The sequence below is a fragment of the Furipterus horrens genome, unplaced genomic scaffold (genome assembly GCF_987537825.1).
Source record: "Furipterus horrens unplaced genomic scaffold, mFurHor1.1.pri manual_scaffold_11, whole genome shotgun sequence".
Taxonomy (NCBI): domain Eukaryota; kingdom Metazoa; phylum Chordata; class Mammalia; order Chiroptera; family Furipteridae; genus Furipterus; species Furipterus horrens.
The window spans coordinates 61,184,450-61,199,071 of record NW_028327181.1 but is presented as its reverse complement, the minus strand read 5'-3'; the positions used below and the strand labels follow the sequence as shown (position 1 = coordinate 61,199,071).

The 14,622-nt window shown below is 40.1% G+C and overlaps 1 pseudogene; it reads left to right on the top strand.

Moving 5' to 3' along the window:
• The first annotated feature begins 1,173 nt into the window (after positions 1-1,173).
• Positions 1,174-1,981, top strand: LOC149997938 (small ribosomal subunit protein eS1 pseudogene; annotated as a pseudogene).
• The last annotated feature ends 12,641 nt before the right edge of the window (positions 1,982-14,622 follow it).

Below are 14,622 nucleotides of genomic sequence, written 5' to 3'. Positions count from 1 at the left end.
ATGAATCACTACATTTATGTCACTGTTATCAGCCTAGTCCACCTTACTACCATGTCTCACCTGGTCTGCAATGGGAAACCAAGGGGTCTCCCTATGTCCTCTCTTTGTTCCCTATAATCTGTTTTATACTCTACAGCAAGAGTGATCTTTCTTCAAGGAACTAGTATAAATCACCCATGGACATGGACATTGGGGTGGGGATTGACTGTGGGAGAAGGGGTGGGTGGGGTGGGGGGAGCAATGGGGTAAAAAGTGGGACAACTGTAATAGAAAAACTAAATAAATCAAAATTTAAAAAAGAGTGATCTTTCTGAAGTGAAAATATGCATAAAACCTTTCAATGGCTTCCCAGTGCTCTTAAAACATCCTTAATACAACACACAAAGTAAGTATAACTTAGCAGTTTTGTCACTTGTTATATAATCATAAGGAAGTTACAAAATCTCACTGAATCTTGGTTTCTTCATCTAAAAAATGTGAACAATAATTATTACTACTTCACAGGGTTGTTGGGAGGATTAAGTAAGGTAATTAATATAAAGTGCTTAGCATAGTCTGTTCTCTGTTGGATAAATGGTAACCCTACGATTATTAGGACCTGAATTATGTTGTTCCTGCCTGCCTCATGCTATTCCCTCTCATTTTTTGGCATCCTCATTAAGCTATTTTCAGATCCTGGAATGCTTCTTATTAATTCTGCTCCTCTCTCTGGTCTCAATGTAAAATTTACCTCTTCTAAGAAGCTGCTTTTTGACACTCCATGTCTGGCTCAGGTGACCCTGCAATGGACTCCCACAGCAGTCTATATAATATCATGACATTGGTTATCCACTCCTGGCATAGTGACTGGCATTTAGCAATGCCTCAAAAAGCATCTGTTTAAATGCCATATGATTTCACTTATTTGTGGACTCTAAAGAGCAAGGTAAAGAGGCAAAAAAGAGACAGACTCAACGATACAGAGATCAGACTGAATGTTGCCAGAGGGGAAGAGGGTTAGAGGACTGGGTGAAAAGGGTGAAGGGAGTAATAAGTACAAACTGGTAGTCACAAAATAGTCATGGGGATGTAAAGTACAGCATAGGGAACATAGTCAATAATACTGTAATAACTATGACTGCCAGGTGGGGACTTGAAATATTGGGAGGTCCTTTTGGCTCTCTGAGCAGAACCATGGCAGTTGGCAAGAACAAGCATCTTATAAAAAGTGGCAAAATGGGAGCCAAGAAGGAAGTGGTTGATCTATTTTCTAAGGAAGATTAGTCTGATGTGAAAGCACCAACTATAAGGAATATTAGAAAAACACTGGTCATAAGAACTCAAGGAACCAAAATCACATCTGATGGTTTAAAGAGTCATGCTTTTGAAGTGAGCCTAGTTGATCTTCAGGATGATGAAGTTACACTTAGAACATTCAAGCTAATTACTGACTATTCAGGGAAAAAGCCACCTGACTAATTTCCATGGCGTGGATCTTACCATGGAGACAAAATGTGCTCTTTGGTCAAAAAGTGGCAGATGATGATTAAAGCTCATGCTGATGTCAAGACTACTGATAATTATTTGCTTCATCTATTTTGTGTTGGTTTTACTAAAAAGTGCAATAATAGATTCAGAAGACCTCTTATGCTCAGCATCAACAGGTCCACCAAATCCAGAAAAAAGAGAAATGCAGACAACTGACTTGGAAGAAGTGGTCAATAAATTGATTCCAAATAGCATTGAAAAAGACATAAAAAAGGCCTGCCAATCTATTTATCTTCTCCATGATATCTTTGTTAGGAAAGTTAAAAGGCTGAAGTAGTCCAACTTTGAATTGGGAAAACTCATGGAACTTCACAGTGAAGGTAACAGTTCTGGAAAAGTTACTGGGGTTGAGACTGGTGCTACAGTAAAACAAACTGATGGATAAGAACCTGCAGCTCAAGAATCTGCTTCAAATTCAAACTTAATGGTGACAAATAAAAAGTCCTGTTTGTGAAAAAAAGTCAAAGGAAATATAGAGAAGACCACTTGGTAAAATATACGATTGTCTAACCACCATGCTGTACCCTGAAACTAATATAAGTAATATCAAATATAGACTGTGATTGAAAAGTAAAATTAAAGTAAACAAACATATAGATATATGTGTGTGTGTGTATGTGTGTGTTGAGTCAACTCTAGACCCACTGGACTTCCTTTCCTTGTTTTTTCTTTTTAAGGTTTTATTTATTTATTTTCAGAAAGAGGGGAAGGGACGGAGCAAGAGAGGGAGAGAAACATCAATGTGAGAGAGAACCATCAATTGGTTGCCTCTCACGCCCCTAACCAGGAACCTGGCCCACAACCCAGACATTTGCCCTGACTGGGAATCGAACCAGTGACCTTTCTGTTTACAAGATGATGCCCAACCTACTGAGCCACACCAGTTAGGGCTCCATGCTCTTTGTATATGTATTTTTTCTTTCTGTTCTAAACAGAACATCATGATTGCTATATTCATATTTCTTTTCCAAGGGAAACTTTCCCACCTAAAGCTTCTATTGAAGAGGAGGCCTAGGTAGCCACAGTTCATGTGCAGTTCATGGAGGTACTTTTGCCATAGCTGACTGGACCAGAATTGGCATCAGATGCAATGGTGGACAATCCAGAACTTGGCCAGCGACTTACAACATACCTGGCGCCAAAAAAAGGAGTAAGTCAGTCAGATTCCCTTTTACTCTCTAAAATTTGAGTTAGAAAAAGGATGAGAATGTGGATATAAATGACAAGAATAAGAGCTAAAACGATACAGAAAGAAAAACCATGAGATAAGCTCAGAGTCATGAGGAGTCAAGGCAATCTATAAATATGAGGAAATAGAATCTAAGAGGTAGAGAATATCACTACAAAGTCAAGACTTTGTAAGTTATAGAAGCGTCTAGCCACTATGTTGTATACCCGAAACTAATATAATATTGAATGTCAACTGTAATTAGAAAATAATACAAAGCAAAGAACAAAAAAAAAAAAAAAACAGTCAGTAATGGTAAAAGAGGCCTTGCCAGGAGAAGGACAGCTAAGTCATGTAATGATTGAGCATCAGGATGAAAATACCAAAAATGCTGTCACTACCTCTTCTGGGCTGTGAGTTTTTCTAGGTTTCTGTGACATAGATCTTTAAAATAAAATTGTTGAGCTAAATGAGTGAGCTGTCCTTTGTAACCCAAAGTGTCTATCTCATAAACCTTTCTCCATTTTGGAAAAACCCAGGCATCTTTCAAAGCTGAATTTCTGGTCCTCCTTCTGTTCGCTCTCCATTAAGAGAACCACTTGTCACATTACTTATAAGTATTAGTTTGTCTCTGTCTACTATGTGGATATCAGACTGTGAATGCTTTGAGAAAAGGATATCTTGTCTGGGTCTCTCAGCAGCATACTCTGTCTAGAGTCATACTTGATATATAAAACTAGGTACTGTTCTAAGTACTTTACAAATTTTAATTTATTTAATCCTCATGAAATCCCTCTGAAGTTAATATTATCACTGTCCTCATTTCACAGGTAGAGAAAATGAAGCACAGAAAGCACTGGCTAAAATGCAAAGTAAAAAGTAGAGTAGGGATTCAAACAAGGAAGTTTGGCATTAGAGTCCATGAGGTTAATTCCAGTGCAACATAGCCTTGAACAAAGAACACTCCTTTGCAAGGTACAAAGCACTTTCATACATATATGAAGATATTAGGAAACCCCTCACCGTTTGTCGGAAACTAGCCAACAGCTCTAGCTCTGAAATGCCAAATACCCAGATTTTCCCTACATGCACAGAAAAATGAAGTACTTATCTAAGTAGAGGGCACATACAGACATATTTTTAAACACCATGACCCCCTTAGAGGTGCTAATGCGTGGTAAGTTGGTTAGATCTTTAGACTAGTATCTAAAGAATCCTTAGAAAATGTATTAGAAAACCTTTCATCAGGGCAAAACAACTACATTCTCAGCTATTCTAAGAACTGAGTTTTTCCATAAAACTGACAATTGAGGGTGTGCATGTGGTGTGACAGGGAAGATGGGTAACGTGAGTAATGATTCCACTTTGTACTATTGTTTTGAAAGGAGTCTGTGTTTAGGGAGCTCTTGCAGATGCCTTTATTGGCAGCTTCAACCGTTTTTTTTGAGTTGCCATGGCAACAGGAAGCCAAACTCTTGGGGGCTGTTTATTAGCGAGTGATAAGAAGCCAAGTGAAAGGAAAGCTCTTTGAGAAGGCCTAGAGTTATGGGGAGGGGGTCGTGGTGGATCAGGGTCTTTATGTACTGGTTTAGGGTAAATCCAGATGTCTCCTGGCACAATATAGGAGTAGCTGACTCTTAATTGCCTATATCTCAGAGATCTGAGTGAGTAACCAGGGGAGAGGTCTGCAGGTAGCAACTGTTCAGCACGAGAATGTTCTTAAGTATTTAATGGTTCTATGTAAGGACAGAGTCTCTGGGGTTCTCGGAAAAGTGACAGAACAGCAGGAAATGCCGCTACCTGAGTAAAATTTACCAGGGAAGTGAGTGTGATTTGTGTTTGGGCTGAACTCCTGGTGACACAGCCATATGGCTTTTGCTGGCTACCATCCTTCAGAGGGTATATTCCTTTTGTAGAGCCGCTAACTTGTATAAAGGATGGTGCTTTCCTCACAGTCACCTTTAATCCCTCCCCCATCATCAGCCAGAACTCTTAAGTGAAGACTCAGGGTGCCCCTACACATCCTTCCATCCTAAGATCAAAGGTCTTGGTCATTTCCCCAAACCACTTACCCACGTCTCTGATTTTCTCCCTAGAGTAGGAGGCTCCAGGGGACCACAGCTGACTCTGCCAGGCACAGAGGGTTGAGTCATCCTGCAGGCGTCAGAGCTGTTACCAACAGCTCTGCTGATCTGTATGCAGCTCCAGCTCCCTCTCCAGTTCAGAGTTTTGGAGCCGTCTTGTTCAAAAGTAAAGAACAGAACACAGATGGCTGGTAACAGGATCCCACAAGGGCCTCTTTTCCCACTGAGCCCATCCTGCTAATCCTTTTACAGAAGAGAAAATAAATGGTGAGTGGAGCAAAAAAGGAGTATCAGCTTCTGCACTTTGGGTCTTAGTGGAAGGCCTCTGAGAACAACTTCTAGCTACCCCTCACACTTTCCAGGCATATTCCCCACCTGGTCCTTCTTTCTCCTTATTCACATCTTTTTCCTTCCTTCCTTCAGTTTTCCATCCTAGTTCCCTATTCTCTGTCGTATCTTTTAATCCGATGGCATATTTTGCTGAAAGCCTTCTATGTTGCCAGGCAATTCTAATCCATACACGTATAAGAAAATCAAATCACTAGACGCTCAGAGTAGCTAACTTTATGTCATCTCTTGGGAGTTCCTTAAGTTTCTTCTCTTCTACTGAGGTAGCATAATGCATTGCAAAGAACACAGGCTTTGGAGCCAGAAAGAAGTGGGTTCCAAGTCCTGTTCTAAGAAGTAAATAAATACATAATAAAAAAATCTGCTTTGCCATTTACTAACTGACAATTTACCTAACCTGTCTGGGCTCCAGGTATGGCAGATGAAGATGTACATGATTGTATCTACATTGCCAGTTGGTTTATAGAATAAATTAGAGGTAAAACATAGTGTCTGGAACATATAATAGATGTGTCCAGTAAATATTAACTCTTTTCCTTTCCTCCCATCTCCGGTGCTCTAAGTGCAAGGTCCCTTTTTCAAGGATCTGAAAACAATTTCCCCATTGAGGAAGTTAGCATCTATGCTCAGGAGTTGAGGATGCAATTGCAGAAAGGTGAGTGGGAAGTGTGTGTGAATGTTTTGCAAAACTAGAGGACCGTCGTCGTCGTCGTCGGCAGCCGTCCGTCTCGAGAGACGATGGTGTAGCTTCTTAAGAGTCTATCTGCACCGCCGAGAACGGCTGTGCAGTCCGACTCGGGAGTGACACGGTATCTGTCTCCTCCCGTGTTGAATCGACATCTTGCGATGGCGCTGGAGTGTCCTCTCCAGTGAAGCTGAAGCTACAGAGCCTGGGCAGGGTGATATGGAGGGTCTGCTGTTGCCCATGCAGCAGACCCCCCCTCTCTTCGCAGCTGAAGGGTCCAAGGGAAAGACGGAGTCGATACAGCTTGGCTTCAGGTGCGCCGCAGGAGTTGCCGGTGTTGACTACAACGTCAAACCGCCTTAGGGACTCCGGCTCCGGATTTTCTGTCGGGGTTTACTCCCTTAGCCTTTCCCCTGAAGAGGTATGCCGCAAGGCAGCGGAGGTTTTTTGGAGTCAGAGTTTTCCTTCTCTCTAGAGGACCAAGACTTTGTAAAAACTAGCATGTGAATATGCTAATGTTGCTTTTCACCGATTTAGGGATTCTTGGTGAAGATTGCTGGTTTCCTCATGTTGCTGCTCAGCATGGTCGATATTAATTTATTTTCTTTGGAAGATAAGATGGTGGGTTGCTAATTGACTGTGTGACTTTAGGTAAATTATTATCCCTCCCTGGGTTTCACTGGAAGAAAGGATGGATCACTGCTCCTTTTCAGTCCAGGAAAGGAGCATTGGTTGAAGTTTGTGTAAACTCCAGGAGAAAAGTTAAGTATGGTTTGGTGTCATCCTTGGCACTGAGAACACCGGAAGTATTTGTACAATCAGGTCAAATGCTACTGTTCAATTTAAGTGATTACTAAAGACTCAGCTGACACAGGGCTGTGGTTTGACATGGTTCCTTTGTTCCGGATAATAAACATGTGTAATGACAATTATACTAATGTTTTGCTCTAGTTGAAACAAGAAGGAGGCTGATGATGAGGCCGGGACACTGTACCTCATCATTCTCTCTGACCAGGCTCACTCCGACAACACGTTTTTCCTGTCTCTCTTTGTAACTGGTAATTAAGTTCTCAGCTGAGCTGTCAGGAATCTTGACAGGTTTCACAGGCAGTCACCATCTGACAATTTACAACTCTGGGCTTCTCACAGCTGGCATGTCCCCTCCCAGGAAACCAAATTTTCTCAATCCTAACTCCTGCTATTACTCAGAGTCTGATCTGAGAAGAAAGCTAGCTTTCTCAGTGCATTATCCAATTCCAAGGCAGACTGTTGGGTCCAGTGTTGGGGGAATCCTCTTTATTTATGTATGTCCTCAGCACTAAGGGCTGACTCTATGGAGTGGAAATCATCCAAGGCAGAAGTAGCATGGGAGTGTGGAAATTTAACATAGCCTTTCAAAAAGAGAGAAAAACAGTTAACAAAATTGCTTTTTCTTTTGTTCTTAAAAAACTGAACCCCTGTACACCCAAAAAATTGAAAGCAAAGACTCAAACAGATATCTGTATACCCATGTTCATAGCAGCAGTATTCATAATAGTCAAAAGGTAGAAGCAACCCAAATGTCCATTGACAGATGAATGGATTAAAAAATGTGATATATACATACAATGGAATATTATTCAGCCTTAAAAAGGAATGAAATTGTGCTACACTCTCCAACATTGATCAATCTTGAAGACACTGTGTTAAGTGAAATAAGCCAGTCACAGAAGAGCAAATACTGTGTGATTCTACTTATATGAAGTACATAGAGAGTAAAATTTATAGAGACAGACAGTAGAATAGTGATTACCAGGGGCTGGGGAAGGGGCAGACATGGGATGAGGAGTTATTTTTTTAATAGATACAGAGTTTCAGTTTTGGAAGATGAAAAAAGGTCTGATTTTCTGTCACTTGCAATACCAAATGATTTAGAACTGTTAATTTGTTGGCCTTTCCCACTATGCTTTGATCTCAAGAATAGGAATGATACCTTATTTCTCTATCCACAGAGCCTAGCATAATGCACATAATTGACATTCAATAAATTTTTGCTCTTGATCAATTTAATTATTCCATAAACACTTATTGTCTGTTGTTCATGTGACATAAATTGCATTAGGAATGGGAGATGGAAATAAGAATGAGTGAATAAAAGCTGTTAGCATGGAGTGTATGGAAGAATAGCAACTGCGAAGTTTAGTATGATAGAGAACACTAGGAAAAGACGCAAACACATGCTAGAGTTTCCAGGAAGTTGATGTCACCCCGGCACTATGTGCCTGGATGATGAGCATTTTCTGGGTTCCTGTACATGCCAGAAAAATTTCAGGATTGTTTAAGGTTCTAAGACTGTCTGGAAGGTACTTGCTTCCCAAACTGATGTACATACCAGATTTACACATGGCCATGAACCATGGATTTTCTGCTGTGCTTCTCTATGTTGCTTGATTCTCAAAAATATATTCTGTGAAAGGAGCATGACCTGCCCATTTCTCAGAGTTATGGTGAAAATCAAAAGAGTTCATAGATATGAAAGTTCTATGGTAGCCAGGTGATAATTGTTTTCTTTTACCTGAGCACAGCAGGTGCTAATATATTCTACTCTCAGTAGCATCCCTACAAAACCATATTATTTGGCCTCACCAGCAGTTCTATTCTACTTGTTGTGACCATCTGTTGTTTTTGTCTCCCTCTTCTTCTGGCAAAAAGTACACTACGTTCCTTTGGGGAATTCCTCTCCACCATTCTATGTGGTTCCTGTGGACTGTTACTCTAAGCCTGTTATCAGAGGGTAGACACAGAATTCCAGCGAGGGCCATCAAAATGTCTCATCTCTTGGTGAGGCAACTAGCCCACAGAAGGGCATATGACACAGAACCTAAGCTGGGCCACTCAGAGCTGTTCCTTTGGATTTTATATGTTGTTATATGAGAGTAAGAAGCTTTCCTTGGCCTTTGGGGTTATTAAACTGAGATGATGTGAATCTGGATTTCTGTGGCCATCCCTTCCACTCCACATTGCCCGCCCCCCCCCCACCCCAACCTCAGTCTAGCCTCCCTCTGCTGAGTAAAATAAACTACTAAGGTGGAAGTTCTCCTCAGCACGTCCTGTGGAAACATGTCCATAGTCCATAAGCCCCAGATTCTGATCTGCTCATCCTCACAACATCCCAAATGCCTTCCAAGTCTATATTTATAATACTGTAACATTTCTGTGTTGAGAATATTTAGGAAGAGAAGAAATAAAGGATGAGTTTCATGTTAACCACTTATATAGTGTTATTTGATAACTAGAGTAAGCCTCTGTCATCTGCCCAGAGGTTTTGGGCAGCAAGTGGGAGAGAACTGGTTATATAAGAAAAGGTCACACAGCAGGCAAACCTAAGTGGTTGGAACAGGGCTCCCGTCTCTAGTGGTCGCAATACAACATATCAGCAAAGGAAGTATCTGCTTAAAAGAAATATTAAAAAATTTCCTTGATTCATTTCTTGTGTGTAGACAGTATCAATGGGCAGCAGTCAGTGTTGGGATATATTACACTAGATGACAGCAGTGGAAAAAACCTAAGCCCCCTAGTTGTACCTCTCAATATAAACACAGACAACCTTATAACAAAATCCATTCTATAGAGACAAATATCCAAGCATCATAGATATGAAAAGTCTATTGTAGCCAGGAACTTTCATATCTATGACCTCTTGGATAAACATTCTCAACACAGACAGAGAAAGGGGAGACAGAAAGAGACAAGCACCCAACAAAATTCTTTTTAAAAATATCCTTGCCAGAGGACATTTTTTCATTGCAGAGAGACAGAGAGAGAGAGACAGACAGACAAACAGACAGACAGATATCTATGAGAGAGAGAAACATCCTTTAGCTGCCTTCTTGTACCCACAACCTGGATATGTGCCCTGACTTGGAATCGAACCTGTGACCTTTCAGTCTATGAGACAATATTCCAACCAACTGAACCACACAGGCCAGGGCCAAAATTCTTTTAATTCCTAAGTGACAGGACTTTTCAGTTACAGGGTCTAACACATTTCCTTTTTTTAAAATTTTTTAATAATTTGAGCTGATCTGGATTGTCACTTTTAACCAAAAGACTTCTTACTAGCATAGTATTACTACATAGTAAAGAGGAGACTCATAGACAATCCCAGAACAGTAAAATATTAACTTATTTTGTGTTTTGATTGCCAGCTGTTTCCATTTCATATCCCATGTGGCACAATTCTAATGGGAATCTGTGTAGCTTTTTTTTTTTTTTTTTTTTTTTTTTAATCCTGGCAGATGTCAGCCAAAGAGAAGGGCATGACAAAATCATCCATTGGTCCTGAAGATACATTCCAAAAACCTCTCAGGCCACAAACATGCTGCCCAACCCTTCCCACATTCACAGATGTCCCAGACAATCATGAGACATTTGGATCACCGGGTGCCTGCCAGAGGGTAGTGTCAGAGCACTGGGATGTATATTTACCTCCTTACGCATATGAAATAAGAGCAAACACTTTAAAACGTTTTCCATGAGCTAGGCACTTCACGTGTTATCTTATTTAATCCTCACACAATCATCTGAGGAAGGTAATATTAACCCCATTTTACAGATAAGAAAAGAACACTCAGCCTGGTTATGAAACTGACACAGAGTAACTTAGTCACTCACACTAGTAAGTGATGGAGGTGGGACTCCACAGTCAATGTTTTTAACTAGTGCTCTTCTACCTTCACATCCACTGCTTGACATCTTCGGGGTTGGATGTCTTTTAGACTCTGGTGTAGCTGCTCTAACTTATTCATGGGCTACTGCAGTTGCTTATCTGATGGATACCTGAGAATGAAAGGTTTTTAGGTCAGGACTTTCTTGAACTGAACTGTATTCTACCATCCTTAGGGTACGTTGTGTACCTTGGCCCAACATTTATCTATTTCTGTGGGTTAAAGTGGAAGAATCTGCTGCCTCCACATGCAGGTTCTTTTGTTGTTGTTGTTTATTTGTTTGTTTGTTTGTTAATGTTTTTGTTGTTTTAAGATTGACATTTTAAAAATGGATCCAATTATTGGGAATGCAGAGCTCAAGAAGCAACTCTGTACATGTTAAGTTTTATTTTCCAGCCTGTGAAGCCATGCTTATTAGTCAGGCAGCCTCGTAGACATGCCTGAGTGAGGTCTGACAGCCAGACTGTAACCTACCTTAGTTGGTCCTGGGACCTAAAGACAAAATCTATGAATGCACTGGTAACAGCCCAGAATGCACTGAATGTGCTTCCAGTTTCTAAACTGGAGATTCTAAGATGCATCCTTCTCACCAACTACTGTCTCACACATTCAGCTTTATTGGTTTTTCCTTCCATGAGGAAATAGAGTGTTTCATATGTAATCATAATGTTACTGCTAAAGTAATTATACACTAGCTAATTTTGGATATCATGATGACCAAGAAAGGTTTTAGTATGAGTCTGGCAGAATACCCAAAGAAAAGTTTTCTCCTTCTGTTTCTAAATATGCATGCAGGCACATGCACACACATGTGGACACTCAGAATTTAAGTTATCTTTCCATATGATTTGCATCATTCCTGTAATTAGATTTTTGAACCAAAAGAACTCTAGAGATCATTTTAGTCTATTGTAGTTAGACAGGAAACTGAGGCTCAGAAAAGTAAAACTAAAGTCTCTCTGGTTCACTGCATTATTTGTTTATAGGTTGCTCTACGTTGTTATTTAAATGTTTTGTGTATGCAGATTTTATCTCTCTAATAAGATTTCAAATTCTTAGTATGGGGAAGGTTTGAGGAAGGTGACTGGGAGGCAACCAAAAAAACAGGGGCTTAAAATACAGATGGAACCTCCACTCTAATAGATCTCAATTTACTAGCTGTGTGATGTTGTAGTTATTTAACTTTTCTGAGCTTTCTTCCTCTGAAATGGGAATCATCATCATCATCATCCTTCTTTCAGGGTTGTTGGGAAGATCAAGGGGACAATAAATGCAAAGCACTTACTTCAAAAAGTTCTTGGCACAGTGTAACTCTATAAATGTTAGTTTCATTTGCCCTCTTCTGTATGTTACTTAAGCCGATCACACAGTAGAAATTCAACGAGTCTTTGTTACATGGAGTTGAACATGACTTGATATTTTACTGAGTGACAATACTGAAAAGATAGCCTCATTGGATAAATATCCTATCGGTCAGAGCACACACCCACACATTAACAGATACATGTGTGACAACAAATATAATGACATTACATGTGGTCATGCAGCTCTTACACACTCTAGAAATGTGGATATAGTATCAAGCTGTCCTCAGTTGGTGATGTCAGGAATACAATATGATGGAGAAAGAGTGTGCTTTGGATTCATTCACAACTGGGTTCAAATTCTAGTTCACCACATACTTACTAGATGATGATCTTGGGCAAGGACATAAGTTCTCTGGACCCTGGTTTCCTTACCTATAAAATAGAGGTACTAATAATAGTACTTACTTCACAAGTTTTTTGGTAAATATTAAATAAGACAACATAGAGAAAGTGGTTATTCTTGGTTTTGTCTCTGGTTGGGTAACTTTTCTGTCAAGGTCAAAACATGGTTGGTACCTATTCTTCACCACACAGTTTTTGATCCCAATGTACAGGTTTAAGAGATACCAAATTGAGATATGAGAAGGCCTGACAGGGAAGTGACACTTGAGCTGAATTTTGAAGCATATTAGCCAAATAGCGAAGGCATTTCAGGCAAAAGAATGCAGTGCTACACCCTAGAGACAGCATATTAGCAGTTAGCAGAAGAGCATACTATATACAGTTCAATTTGGTGGGGACATCCTAAATAAGGCTAGAGAGGTATACAGGGGTTTTGTCTGGATTTTATTTGGAGGATTTGGAGAGCCATGGAACAGTTTTAAGCAGAGAAATTACACATTCACCTTTTAGAAATTACATTTAAGGAAGACTAAAACCATTCACCTCAGTATAAAGAATGATGCACCCTGGGAAGCAAGGAGAATAGCTGCAAGGCAATCACAGTACTCCAGGTGAGAAACTGAGGTATGAACCACCATAGCAGAGGCAGTGGGGAATGGAGAATGGGATAAATCAGAGAAATGTTCAGAAGTTCAAGCCATAGAAAGTGCAATATCTGCAACTGTTCTAAACACTAACATTATTTTCTTATCATCAATGAATGTGATTTTTTGGATATTATTTTAAAAATTTAATAACGATACGTTTTAAAATATCTACTAGTGATACCTCTCTGTTGAACATTTTTGATGTTGTGATAAGCTTCTGTGTGTGAAATGTGAAGAATTTGAGGAGGGAGGCCCACTGGCATCAGATCATAGGCACAGATCTGGAGTAACAAAAATAAAAAATAATAATAAAAGACAGCCAGGCTCTGTTAAAATGCCCTGTGTGCTGGGGAAATGGGGCAGGGGTTGGGATGGGAGTGGGAAACTACAATTTATGGTAGAGATGGAGGTAAGTGTGAGAATGAGGTAGTGGCAGATACGACATATTATAAAAACACTACTTATACAACATCAAACCTTTAGGTTTAACTATCTGTGTATAAGAAATATGGGCATTGAAGCAAATATGAAATGACATCATGAGGATGCAATTGACCAAGTCCAGAATGTGGAAAATTATACCACATATATAACCTGATTTCTTTACCAATAAACGGCATACAAAAAAGAAAGAAGAAAGAAAGGAAAAAGGAAGGGGAACTGTTATGCATGAAAAAGGACTTAAGGGGCATATTTATCAATTAAATGCAAAGTGTAGAACTTGTTCAGATCCTGAGTTAGATAAATGGATGCAAAAAGATATTTTGGAAACTATTCAGAAAAACTAAACATGGACTGGGTATTAAATAATATTAAAGGATTATTGTGAAGGTGTGATAATATTGTGGCTAAATTACAACAGAAGTCTTTGTTAGAGATACATGTGAAGTATTTGGTCGGCAGCCATCCGTCTCGAGAGACGATGGTGTAGCTTCTTAAGAGTCTATCTGCACCGCCGAGAATGGCTGTGCAGTCCGACTCGGGAGTGACACGGTATCTGTCTCCTCCCGTGTTGAATCGACATCTTGCGATGACGCTGGAGTGTCCTCTCCAGTGAAGCTGAAGCTACAGAGCCTGGGCAGGGTGATATGGAGGGTCTGCTGTTGCCCATGCAGCAGACCCCCCCTCTCTTCGCAGCTGAAGGGTCCAAGGGAAAGACGGAGTCGATACAGCTTGGTTTCAGGTGCGCCGCAGGAGTTGCCGGTGTTGACTACAACGTCAAACCGCCTTAGGGACTCCGGCTCTGGATTTTCTGTCGGGGTTTACTCCCTTAGCCTTTCCCCTGAAGAGGTATGCCGCAAGGCAGCGGAGGTTTTTTGGAGTCAGAGTTTTCCTTCTCTGATGTGCCCTGACTGGAAGATCGAACCAGCGACACTTAGCTCGCAGGCTGACGCTCAATCCACTGAGCCAAACCAGCCAGGGGCTGTGAAGTATTTACATGTGAAATATTATGACAGTTTATTAGAGACTTAATTAAAAAACATCAAGAGGGAAAAAAGTTGTAAGAGAATAGGTAAAACAAGAATGATAAAATATTGATAATAGTTGAAGCTGGGTGATGAACATGTGGAGCTTTATTATTCTATCTTACTTCTTTTGTGTATATTTGAAATTTTCCATAAAAAATTAAGAATGAATACTATGGGAAAACCTGAATCTCTTTCCATTCTCAAATGTATGAGGTAAATAGAAGAGAACATTCTTGCTGTAACACTTTTAGAAGAAGGATAAGGATTGGAGAGGCATCA